Below are 12991 nucleotides of genomic sequence, written 5' to 3' on the forward strand. Positions count from 1 at the left end.
GCAAGAATATTGAGGTGTTTATGTCTTTCTAAATTTGAGGATAAAGGGACTTCTTGCTGGTTCTGCAGTGCGTAAAGACAGACACGTGCTGAACTCCAGGGAAATTTTTTTTTTCTTCTGCTTACAACATACCCTGCAGGTAAATTCATGTGATCTTTTTTTGGTATGTGTATACAGGGACTCCCAGCCTGCTCAATGCTGACTCAACTTCTCTTCAGGTTTCTTGAGCTATCAGCTACCATGATCCATCCTGCAGTCTGAAAGAAGTCCCCTCACTACATCATGATATACATCACAGTGGTTCCTCTGGTTTTCAATTTACTTCCAATCCATATTTGAAATTAAATCATCCTGGAAAGATAAATCCCAAAGCCTCCTTTTCCGTGATCACATTTTGCTCTTGACTATTTATAAGATATACTGCAAAGTTCCCTCCTGCCAGTGGTTGAAATAGGTAGTTGCGGGGAAGCCTTGCTGTTGATGCTCTTTTACAACAAAATATTTCTTCTTTTTATAATTTTCCAGGATTCAAATGGGTGAAATTTTCCTTTACTTCAAAATCATTGTCTCATTCTTCCTGAATCAAGTTAGGTCTTAATGGTGAACACAGAAAAAGAGGTTTTTGAAGAATGACTCTGCAGGCTTGTCCTTGGTGTGTTGCATCAGAACTAAAAAACAAATTCAGGTTAATTCTTTCTTAAGACAGTAGCCAGGCTTGCAATTTCCATATGTATGTCTGCATTCATATTAAAAAACAAAACAGAACAAAACAAAACAAAACAGCATAAAAGAAAGACAAAATAGAAATATCTCAAGATACTTAGCCCCTGGATGATGAGAATAGATCATGGTAAGTATAGATTATGTGTATATATTATGTGTTTACGCATTATACACACACACACACACACACATGCATGCACACAGACACATGTATACCTCTTTTTTATTTGTCATACTTTGCATTAATTTTGTGGTCAGAAAAAATGACTTTCCAAGATCTCTTTGTTTTTAGAAATACCAGTAAGGTGATTTTTTTCCAGAATCCCCCTAACGCCAATAACATAGAAAAGAAAATGGAACAAAGAAAAAATAAGATATGATGAGGATTATTTGGTCATAGTTGAGAAGAGCATTTTTATGACAAAACAATAACTTATAGATGTAAGTTATGAACATTACTATGTATGACATTTTTTTAAAAGGTGTAATTTTTTTCTCTCCACAACATGGTAGTGCCTGATTGAAGCACAATAGCAGTTAGCTGACCTTATATAACAGTGGGATTGCTTATATGAACAAGACATAAGAAACTTATTTAAGTGGAGCAAAAAAGGATAAACTTTAATCAGAACACAAGAGATTTTTTTTCAAAGGCAGCATCTTTCTAAAATCCTTTTATAATCTCCAAATAAAGGGAATGGACCAATGATCTCTGAGGCCCTTTCCTAAAATGTTATGTGATAGCATAAAATCCGACTGCCTAATAAAGGATAATGCTGCACTGAATCAGGCCAAAGCGATTTACTGATAAAAAAAAATATGAGAAACCCCTATTAATCAGCAGAGTGAGGGAGTCTATGACAGGCTTATGGCTTATTTTCTTTTTTTTCAGAATAACAGAAACAAATAAAGTAGAATTGAATCTGAGTTAAAATAATGATGTTAAAATAATATTGTCAACATGAAACCAAAGCTTTCAGTATTTCAATTTTAACATAAGATTAAATTGCACATTTGGATAACATGTGTTTGCTTATATTTATGAAATTAGGCTTTAAATATAATCAATGCTAGGAGCAAATTTTTTCATTATTTTATTTTTCCATATCTCATAGCATTCATTAGCGTGAACTAGGTGGAGCTTGATAGCTCTAGTTTATTGCAATGACACTTTATTTAACAGGAAGCACATTTTCTGGCTGACTCAAATGTCTACAACCCTGCCATAAACCCCAAATATGTGGGAAATTGCCCTTAAACAATTTTATATCCTAGTTGCATACACACACACTTTGTGTTGATGAGTAAACTTATATAGACTATATATGTAATATAAATGTTAATATGTTATATAGTATTAGATATAACATTTATTTATATTTATATGTATAAAACTTAATGCTCATTTGTTTGGATGAAATGATCTAAAATCCATAATTCACTCAAAGTTGTTAGTCCTAAGTAAAGGATAGATGTGGGAAAAAAGAAGGAAAAGTGGGTTGGGTAAGATATTTTACAAGCAAAAAATAAAATGAGATGACAGGCTGATAATAAGAAAGAGGCGGGATGACTATAAAAAACAAACACGAAAGCAAAAAGCTTATTGACTTGAGGGCACTGAAATATACAAGAAAATCATTCTTATATACCTACCTTAATGCCAAATGAGGAATTGTTGCATTAAACCTTAGTATAATAATTGAGGACCATAATGATGCTGATTAAGAAACCATTGAAGTTTATAATATTTTTAAAGTTTCTCTCAGATGTTAAATAATCTCACCTTTAGCTCGTAAATGGATATTTGTCAATTGTCTGAAAGATACAGTTTTGTTGAACGAGCTCATGATATTGTAACAAATTATAAATAATGCTGTATTATAGTGCTTTTGAAGTGCATTCTCATCAATACAGAGGCAGAATTATCTATTATGTTCCGTAGAGTCAGCTGAAGTTGGTTTAAAGGATTTTTTTAATATTTAAAATTACTTGTTACTTTTATTTTTAGTAAGAGAGAAGATTTTAAAATTCTGAGAATATCTCTTTGGATGGTAGTTGTTTTGTAATGTAAAAGATCATTTAAAATATCCTGCGATTTGTAACCGGTTGTTGGATCATAGCTACTGTAAGTTTGTAATTCAAAAGTGATAGCTATAAGACAATCAGGAAAAGTATATTACAAAAACTTTGCTGTAATTATTATACACTTTTGCATATATTCTAAAAAAGAAAAAAATTAAATATTTAAATAAGTAAAGGATTCTGTTTAATTATTTTTCCCTTTTATATGGAGAACTGTTAGGAATAGATTTAGGTGCTGAGAAGGGGCAGGAACACTTTTATAAGAAGTTGTATGAAGCTGATTGGTAGATCCAGATAGCTTTTTGTTGAGTGATGCAAAAATTTAGATCAAGTACTGACAGCTGTAAACAGTAGCTAGAGAACATTTGGCAGCCAAGGAACGGTGCTAAACATTGGCTATGGAACTAATAGTATTGAGTAATTAGCAATAACAGAGAAGGTAAATGAGAAAACTATCAGAAATTTAGGGGCAATTCATGGGATATTTGGAAAATGTGCTGAATATGTATAAAGGAACTAGAATGAAATAAAAAGTTTCTTCTGAGACCTATACTTCTGAGTGCCTAGCAGAACATATTTGAATGAAAATATTGTGCAATTTAAGTTTTAAAAACTTTACTTTGCACACAATGACTTTTTGCAATACCTCAAAATATGATTCTAATGTGGAATATATAATGTAATATTTCTTGGTATTATTAACAAAATATACTAATGATGCCTTCAAATATTAGTTCCAGGGTATTAATTCAGTAAGGCGGTTTGCCATGGTGTAATTAATTAAAAAGTCAAATTCTAATTGTTGCAATAGGGACCCATTTAATAGTGCCATAATTAGAAACACCATTTTCTTATAATCTGGCAAAATCTGTCATTCATTAAAAAAAGGGTATTTTAATTTAATTATACAAATGATTTTATTCAGAGTTACATTCCTTCATATAGAGTAATGATTTTCTTCATTTTAAAAGACATATGTAAGTTTCTGTTTTTTCAACTTAAAGTCCTGAACCTAGACTTTATGCAGACTCTTGTACATTCACAATAGCATAAAATTGGCAATTGCTGGGCTAGTTCAATGTTTCCTTCCAGTTTCTCCATTACCTAACAATAATGCTATTGCATTGTCCTTTTGTTTCACCTATTTCTTTTTTTATTTTATTTTATTATTATACTTTAAGTTCTAAGACTTAAAGTATAATAATAATAAAATAAAATTAAAAAAAACCAACCCAAATGTCCAACAATTATAGACTGGATTAAGAAAATGTGGCACATATACACCATGGAATACTATGCAGCTATAAAAAATGATGAGTTCATGTCCTTTGTAGGGACATGGATGAAATTGGAAATCATCATTCTCAGTAAACTATTGCAAGAACAAAAAACCAAACACTGCATATTCTCACTCATAGGTGGGAATTGAACAATGAGAACACATGGACACAGGAAGGGGAACATCACACTCTAGGGACTGTTTCATCTATTTCTAATTATTTGAATAACTAGACTGTAAACCCCATGAAGGCTAGGACTACGTTTTAAAATTAATCATATAGCAGAGAACTTGGCATGTAGTAGATATTCATTATATACTTATCTAGTGATTAAAAGAATTAATGAATGAGTGGGTTTTTCCCTTCTTTTCCCAATTCATTTGGCTGAAACTTGAGTACTCTGCCTAATTCTATTCTCTGCCATTCCTGACTGGTTCCTGAAAGCTAATGCTGACTGAAACAACATATCCCACAACAATGACTTCTCATTTCACCATAATGATCTATTTTCCTGAGTAATAATTCTAGAACCCTTCACTTTTACAGTTAAGATAGTTGGTTTGACGCTTCAAATACTAAGACCTATAGTTAAATTTCTTCCTCGTAGCTGAGTTAGAGTATATAGTTTAACAAATTTAAGCTGTTTTACAAATATTGATTAGTTTATTCGATTTTTCAGAGTTTTGTACTGTTTGTCCTCATTGCCTTCTGGGTAGTGATCATGTTTGGATTAAGTAATCTTATGCAACGTTTTAAACAACTTCTTGCATGAGTTTGATAAATTGATCCACATGTATTTGTATTGATTGGTTTAAAATTAATTGTAATTATTTCTCTCCTTCAAATAATGAACTTTTAAGGTTTGTAGTCATCTTTGCATCAGATAAATATATCTTCTGTATATATTACACATAACTATTATGTTAAAAATTTTAGTTGTTCATTCATGCATTTATACATACATTTATTCATTTATAAATATTTACAAAATAGCCAGTATATACAAGATTCCACATAAGGTAGAATGGTACAAACAGTAATAGCTACAACAATATAGACTCTGACTAGACAATTTTATGGCTTAGTAGAGGATGTAAATAATATAATCTAGTATAAGACTGAATATAAAAGTCATAAAAAATGTGAATGCCACAAATTTCAGAATTCAGGGATCTGTTCTTATTCATTTGTCTCCTTATTTGTCTTATTCATTTGTTTCCTAGCACAAAGTCTAATTCTTCTATTAAAGAATTAGTTTGTATTGTTTTTATTTACTTATGTTGTTTTTCAAACAGTTATATTTTTAAAAACCATATATTACATAACTTACCAATAAGATACAATTATTCAACCTTTTAAAGATGGAGAAAAAGGCTTACCCTTTCTATTGTTGATAAAGCCTTTCTGGACTCACCTATTAACCATTACACCAATTAAAACTCATATTATATTCTTAGACTGCCCATTGCTTCTATGCATAAATGAAAATAAATGTGGTCTAGGGTTTACAGTCTAGGCATGTATGCTAAGGTTGATCATCAACAGCTCAGTATTGTAGTCTTGTCATTAATATATGGATAGATTCTGCTTTAGTGGTCATGGTCTTTTATTCCTGCTTTGGCCTTTTTTAAAAAGTCACATAAGATTTATTTTCCTGAAGTTTTAAATATCTATTTATACATCTTTATTTTTCTTCTCACCTGGTAGATTTTGAAAACATCACCACTCTTTCACGTTTTGGCTTCTGAATCAGAAACTTTTCTTTTCTCTTTGCAACAAACTTGTGTCTTTTATATTGAAATCCACGCAATTTTCCTCTAAAAGATACTTTAACCCCCAATCTTGATATTAGAGTAAATGAGGCTATTTACATGAAACTAGCAATACAGAGGTCATAACAAATGCATGAAACCCTTCTAGCATTTTTTAAAATGAGGAACTGGTTCTAAATATCTAGGTCCTTGTGATCTCTGGTGCCAGTTTCAAGCAAACAAGCAATGTTGGTATAAAACGACTTACTATAAGGAAAGTACCAAAAAATTCCCTGTAAATATATCTAAACTTCTCTCTCCTGAAACATAAAAAACCATAAAAGCATTTTATGATCTAAATTGACAAGTATTACAAATAAAATCCTCATATATTCAAGGTATGATAGTAATAATTATAAGAAATAAAGTATATTTAGTGTTGTCCTAAATATTCCCACAATCCTTTTTTTCCTCTGGAAAGGATTTTTATTAAAACATATATTTTATAAAAACAGTCATTTCTTTTTTCCTTTTGTTTTTAACTGACATTGATTCTATTTTCCATTAGTTAATATTTTTAAAACTTTTACTTTAGATTCAGGGGGGTACATGTGCATGTTTTTTACCTGGGTATATTATATGATGCCAAGGTTTGGGTACAAATGGTCCTGTCACTCAGGCAGTGAGCATAGTATCCAACAGTTAGTTTTTCAGCCCTGCATTCCTCCAACAAATTTACTAAAATTAACAGAGAATCAAGGTTTTTAAAAGGGTTAATGGATGAAATAGAATAACTTCTCATATTTTTAGGATGTTAGAGTCCTATTTGTAAAACAAGAAAGCTGCTACCTCCCCCTTCTAGTAGTCACCAGTGTCTATTGTTGGCATGTTTATGTTCATGAATATCCAGTGTATAGCTCCCACTTATAAGTGAGAACATGGGGTATTTCGCTTTCTGTTTTCACATTAATTCGCTTAGTAATGGCCACCAGTGGCATCCATGTTGCTGCAAAGGACATGATTTCATTTATTTTTATGGCTGTGTAGTATTCCATGGTATATATATGCCATATTTTCTCTAACCAGTCCACAATTGATGGGAACCAAGTTGATTGCATGTCTTTGCTATTGTGAGTAGGGCTGCAATGAACATAGATGTGCATGTGTTTTTATAATAGAACAATTTTTATTCCTTTGGATATAAACCCAGTAATGAGAATGCTGGATCAAATGGTATTTCTGTCTTTAAGTCTTTGAGAGATCGCCACATTGTCTTCCACAATGGCTGAACTGATTTACATTCCCACCAACAGTGTAAAAGCAGTCCTTTTTCTCTACAATCTCACAGGCAACTGTTGTTTTTTTGACTTTTTAATATAGTCAAAAAATAGTCTGATTGGTGTGAGATAATATATCATTGTGGTCTTGATTTGCATTTCTCTAATGATCAGTGGTGATGACCATTTTTTCATCTGTTGGCTGTTGATATGTCGTCTTTTGAGAAGTGTCTGTTAATGTCTTTTACTTATTTTTAAATGGGGCCATTTGTTTTACACTTGTTCAATTGTTTAAGTTCCTTATATATTCTGAATATTATACATTTGTTGGATACATAGTTTACAAATATTTTCTCCCCTTCTGTGTGTTGTCTGTTTGTTGATAGTTTCTGTTTCTGTGCAGAATATCTTTAGCTTAATTAGGTCCCACTTGCCAATTTTTATTTTTCTTGCAATTCCTTTTGACAACTTAACCATAAATTCTCTCCCAAGCTCAATGTCCAGAATGATGTTTTCTGGATTTTCTTCTAGGAGTCTTATGGTTTGAGGTCTTACATTTAACTCTTTAACCCATCTTGGTTTAATTTTCATATAGGGTGAAAGGTAGGAGTCCATTTTTGTTCTTCTGCACGTGGCTAGCTAGTTATCTCAGCCCCATTAATTAAATATGGATTCTTTTCCCCATTGCTTATTTTTGTCAACTTTGTTGTATATTAGAAGGCTATAGATTTGTGGCATTATTTCTGGGTTCTCTTGTTCTCTATTGTATTCTATTGGTCTATACATCTGTTTTTGTACCAGTACCATGCTGTTTTGTTTACTGTAGTCTTATAGTATAGTTTGAAGTCAGCTAATATGATGCCTCTGGCTTTGTTCTTTTTACTTAGGATTGCTTTGGCTATGTGGACCCTCTTTGGCTTCCATAAGAATTTTAGAATAGTTTTTTTCAATTCTGTGAAAAATGACATTGGTAGTTTGGTAGGAATAGTGTTGAATCTGGAGATTGCTTTAGGCAATGTGGCCATTTTAATGACATTGATTCTTCAAATCCATAAGCATGGAATGTTTTCCATTTTTTTGTGTATTATTTACGGTTTATTTTAGTAGTGTTTTGTAGATCTCCTTGTAGATATTTTTAACCTCCTTGGTTAGATGTAGTCCCAGTGTTCTTTGTGGCCATTGTAAATGGGATTGCATTCTTAATTTGGCCCTCAGCTTGAATGTTATTGGCATATAGAAATACTACTGATTGTTTTACATTGATTTTGTATCCTGAAACTTTACTGAAGTCATTTATCAGTTATAGGAGCTTTTTGGCAGAATATTTAGGGTTTTCTAGGTTTAGAATTATATCAGCCATGGAGAGAGACAGTTTGATTTCTTCTCCTATTTGGATGCCCTTTATTTCTTTCTCCTGCCTGATTGCTCTGGCTAGTAATTGCATTACCATATTGGATACAAGTGGTGAGAGTGGGCATCTTTGTCTTGTTCTAATTCTCAAGAAGAATGCTTTCAATTTTTACTGTTCAGTATAAGGATAGTCATTTCTGTATTTAGTTTTTCATGTTTTGTTTTCATTCTACATGTGTGTTTTTTTTTTTCATTTCTTTTCTCAGTAAGTCACTAAAATCCAGCAGGAACACATTCACTAAAATTAACACAGAAATGAAGTTAGATTTAAAAAGTTATCAGTAAATGAAATTGAATGTTTTTTAAAAATATTTTTAGGATGTTAGAGTCATATTTGTAAAATAAGAAAGCTGCTATAAAAAAGCAATGAGAGAACATTAAAAAGTTACAAATTAAAAGTATAATGACTAAAATAAAACAAACACACACCTAATGTAAGAGATAGTTAAGGAAACAAAAACAGCAGATAAAAAAAGTCATCTAGAAAATTGAACAGAGTGTACCCCACATCATTTTTTTTATTTTTGTAGCAACTATGATAAGTTCACTAAAAATTTTCCTAAAATTCAAATTCATGTGACATACTCCTCAAATGCAATAGATATATAAAATACTTAGAAAAATATTAAACCATTTAAGTATTTTTTTAACTTCCAAAGTAAGCTTGAATTAAAGAGAAAGCAAAGCTAAAGTTACAGAATATTTAAAATAAAAATATTTTAAGAATGCAGCTAATCAAAACATACAAAGTAAGGTCTGAGCAGGGTTGTAGAGAAAACTTTTTTCCATATTTTCATTATAGAAGAATGAAATAAAGAGAAAGAGAGAAAGAGAAAGAAAGAAAGAAAGAAAAGAAAGGAAGGAAGAAAAAGAAAGAAAGAAAGAAAGAAAAAGAAAGAAAGAAAGAAAGAAAGAAAGAAAGAAAGAAAGAAAGAAAGAAAGAAAGAAAGAAAGAAAAGAGAAAGAGGGAGGGAGGGAGGGAGGGAGAGGGGGAAGAAAAGGAAGGAAGAAAGGAGGGAAGGAAGGAAGGAAACTTAAAAAGGTGTAGGAATTTCAAACAACTATAAAATATAGAAGAATTTTTTAAAATAATATTTCCAAAAAATAAGATAGCAATGTTAGAACTCTAAAAGATAAGAATTTAAGTTTAAATTTAATCAAATTTAAGACTTACAATTGCCAAAGAAAACCATAACTTCCACAAACATGAAGAGATAAAGCACAGAAATTAGAAAATGTTTTTAAATCTTATAATAGATAAGTGATTGGCATCCTTAAAATACAAAGCCCTTCAACAAATCAGTCTACCAACATTATTCATTTTTTTCTTTTCAGTCATAGGAAATTCATAGCATTTACAACTTTAATTGTAAATTTAAATCTCTACTAAATTCAAAATAAAAGTGTATAATTTCTGTCCATCTTTCCATCTGCACTCCAGTTGGGATTTCTTTCTTAGTGGACCTGAGTACTCCATACAAAAATCTAAAATATAACACACATGTTTAACCAGTGAATAGTGGGTCATAAAGTTATTTTACCAAAGTCCAAATTTACTGATTTATCCAGGAGCTTCTTGAAGATATTACGCTAGGAACCAGGATTACTTTACACAAGGCCTTCTAGATACTGATTCTCAAGCCAGTATTTTGACATTCATCTGACAGTTTCTGAAAGCTGCTTTTGGGAAAATTTGTGACTCCAGCACAGCTGGATGCTAGTATATCGGTTTTGGCAACCCTTATCTAGGTAGCAATAGCCTTATAGATATAGAAATTGAGGAGTCAGAGATTGAAGGATTTTTAAGGAAATACTAAGTGAGCTTCTGTTTGCTTTTTAGGATGGCATAACCAGCATGCCCTGAAACACACTGGAAAAGCTACACAATTTTTGAGATCACATCTTTATTTACATTACTGCACTCTTTGTCTTTCTGTTTTACCTGAAACTCTGGAATCAATTGCATTTCCAGGATATATTCTTTATTAACAGTTCTTTCTTATTTTTAATTTTTGTGGGTGTATGTATGTATGGGATACATGAGATGTTTTGATACAGTCTTGCAATATGAAATAAGCACATCATGGAGAATGAGGTATCCATCCCCTCAAACATTTATTCTTTGAGTTACAAACAATCGAATTACACTCTTTTAAGTTATTTTAAAATGTGCAAGTAAGTTATTATTGACTACAGAATATATTCTCATAAAGCATATACCTATGACACACAGTTCACTATTCCGTATTTTAGCACAGTCTTGTCTAAAAGAGCAGGAATCTAGGCACTTGATGTTAATGTTGCTGACCTGACACTTACTTACAATTTGAAGCCTGTGATTAATACATAAACAGCTTCTGTTGCTGTTGACATTGAATTTTTTCTTGGCCTTCTTATCTAGCCATTTGCTTTAAGCAACACATTCTTGTTACAACCTATTAGTCCCATTATTTTTCTTAGTATAAATTATTAATGTGCTGTTAGACTAAAGTGCTGTATCTGAACACTGATTATGCAGGACTGACACCATAATAAAACCCGTGAAAGAATAATAACTAATATTTGTTGAATGCCAGCTGACATATGACACTGTACTAAGACCTTTGTCTTTACCTATATTATTACATTTAATCTTCATAAAACCTATACGATGCATATTAATAGCTTTGTTTACAGATCATGAAACTAAGGAAAGAATTCAAATGACTTAGGCAAAGTTACAGAGCTTTGAATGTGAGAGTTTGAAATTTAAATCAAGGCCTCTCTGATAGAAAGTATCAGAGCATCATCTCCTTAAACCGTTAGTGCTACCTCCTTTATTATCGCAGGTAGAATCAAAATCTATCCCGTGGCCGACATCTTTCTGAAGGAAACATAGGTATTTATCTTTCCTTCAATTATATCTATCTTTCTTTCAGTGAAGTTCAGACAGTCACACTTCTAGCCACTCTGTGACTTTTTCTAGCTCCCCATATTTTGTTCTTAGAGGTTGTAAGACTCTGGGTTCATAACAAACTAATCACTCATCACAAAATGGTTTAAAATTTATTTCTTTATAGAAAGTTACTCAACAATATCCTTTTTATTCTTGGTTATAAAATATTTATGTCATATGCCAAAAATATTACAATTCTCAAGTAAAAAGTTATATTTCTTGTTGTTTAATTAAATCAAGATATGGGGCATTAATAACCATTTTTTAACATTTTTAAAATTATTTATTTATTTTCCTTCTTTCTTCATTTCTTGCCGCTTCTTTGCCACAGAAGCTAAATCTATTAACAAAGACTTAATATTATTTCAGCCGTTTCTGTTTTTTCTTTTCCCGATATTTTGACGAAGTAGGCTCAGAGAATTTTCAGTCCAACTCTTTTCTTCCCTGTCTTTTGAGTGTATGCTAAGAACATGTATTCGCTACCTTTCTTAGGATTCGTTGTTTCATTTTTCATGAATTATTCTTTTTTTTTTCTTTTATTATTATTATTATTATTATCATTATTATACTTTAGGTTTTATGGTACATGTGCCCAATGTGCAGGTAAGTTACATATGTATACATGTGCCATGCTGGTGCGCTGCACCCACCAACTTGTCATCTAGCATTAGGTATATCTCCCAATGCTATCCCTCCCCCCTCCCCCCACCCCACAACAGTCCCCGAAGTGTGATGTTCCCCTTCCTGTGTCCATGTGTTCTCATTGTTCAATTCCCACCTATGAGTGAGAATATGCGGTGTTTGGTTTTTTGTTCTTGCGATAGTTTACTGAGAATGATGATTTCCAGTTTCATCCATGTCCCTACAAAGGACGTGAATTATTCTTTTGAAATATTCATGAAACACATCTTAGTACATTCAATTTAAGTTCTGGCTTTCTAATTTTCACTTTGGTAATTGTTTGTACAGAGTTATCCACTTAGATACTTAAAGGACTTCAGGGTAGTGGGAAACTATGTAAATTGAAAAAGGAAGTGTTTAACTATAATTTTTACACTCCATTGTTCTTAATCTTAGTAGAAGAAAATAGAACATTGATTTACTTCAGAAAAACTTGTAAGAACTGGAGGATAAACAGTGGTATTGCTTTTAATAAGCAATACATATCAAAAAGAAGATGTTGACTCTATTTTTTCAGTGAATTAATAAATTTCTATATATAAAAAAGTTATCAATATGAAAGGACTCAGTAATATTGTATTTTCTTTATTCTTGTAGATTGTTCTTCTTTGATTCTTGACAGTAATCACATGCATCTACTTTGCATAATGCTACAAAAAGTTATTCTTATAACCACATCTTAAAATCAACTCAGTACTTTTGAAAAATACTTTTACTTAACTTAGTTTTACACTGAAATTTGATTTTATTTTTAACTTTGCTAAAACTGCAGTACGTTTAAATAAGGAGACTGTCTAATTTTGGATACATTAAGTTACTCTCTCACAACAATGAATTCATTACTTCTTTTTA

Source organism: Pongo pygmaeus, chromosome 2, assembly GCF_028885625.2.
Source record: "Pongo pygmaeus isolate AG05252 chromosome 2, NHGRI_mPonPyg2-v2.0_pri, whole genome shotgun sequence".
NCBI classification, from domain to species: domain Eukaryota; kingdom Metazoa; phylum Chordata; class Mammalia; order Primates; family Hominidae; genus Pongo; species Pongo pygmaeus.